Raw genomic sequence first — 293 nt, forward strand, 5'->3', positions numbered from 1 at the left:
TCGCGCGTGACACCGTTGGAAATGATGAGATTTCTACTCTGCTCATCCTGACTTTAAGCTTCGAACATAACTCCCTATATTGATTTTCAGGTGCTCATTCCTTTTCCTAGCTATCTCATTGGTGACAATCTGTGCGACGACTTCTGCCTGCTCTCCCTCCCACTTAAAAATCTTGATGACTCCATCCAAAACATACCTGACCCTGGCAACCAGGAGGCAACATACTGCCGGAAGTCCTTTTCGCGACCAGAGAATTTCCTGTTTGTTCCTCTTACCATTGAATCTCCTGTCAC

Source organism: Chiloscyllium plagiosum, chromosome 49 (assembly GCF_004010195.1).
Source record: "Chiloscyllium plagiosum isolate BGI_BamShark_2017 chromosome 49, ASM401019v2, whole genome shotgun sequence".
NCBI lineage: Eukaryota > Metazoa > Chordata > Chondrichthyes > Orectolobiformes > Hemiscylliidae > Chiloscyllium > Chiloscyllium plagiosum.